The sequence below is a fragment of the Camelina sativa genome, unplaced genomic scaffold, assembly GCF_000633955.1.
Source record: "Camelina sativa cultivar DH55 unplaced genomic scaffold, Cs unpScaffold09979, whole genome shotgun sequence".
NCBI lineage: Eukaryota > Viridiplantae > Streptophyta > Magnoliopsida > Brassicales > Brassicaceae > Camelina > Camelina sativa.
Window position 1 is genome coordinate 1 of NW_010931034.1, and position 396 is coordinate 396.

The 396-nt window shown below is 32.6% G+C and overlaps 1 long non-coding RNA gene across 1 annotated transcript; it reads right to left on the bottom strand.

Annotated features, from left to right (window-relative positions):
* On the bottom strand, positions 1-390 carry LOC104775192. Its single transcript, XR_765751.1, has 3 exons — positions 304-390; positions 140-175; positions 1-37 (listed from the first exon to the last, which is right to left on the bottom strand). It is a non-coding gene; the product is annotated as an uncharacterized LOC104775192 (long non-coding RNA).
* Between the last annotated feature and the right edge of the window lie 6 nt (positions 391-396).

Sequence of the window (396 nt, forward strand, 5' to 3'; positions counted from 1 at the left end):
TTTCATCTGCAGTTCCCATCATCATCAACTTTTGACCCTATAAATGATCAAAAATAAATGAAAAAACATCATTATAAATCAATAAATTCAGGAGAAAAAAATTGCCAAATGAATGCAAGAAAAACAAAAAGAGATTTACATCTTTCACTCCAATAGCAGACCAATCTGCATCATCCTGCATAAATTAAAAGAGATAGACGTTATTCATCATCATCATCAACATCAAGAAACAACAATCCCGGAAACACAGATCTTAGTGATAAAAAAAAAAAAAAAACTAAAAAGTGAAAACCAAGATATCACCTTTAAGAGACCACCTTTGACCATAATCTTTTGACGCTCAGGTGGAACTCCAGTCAAATCATACAACTGAGCCTTGAAAACATAAGCAGGCAG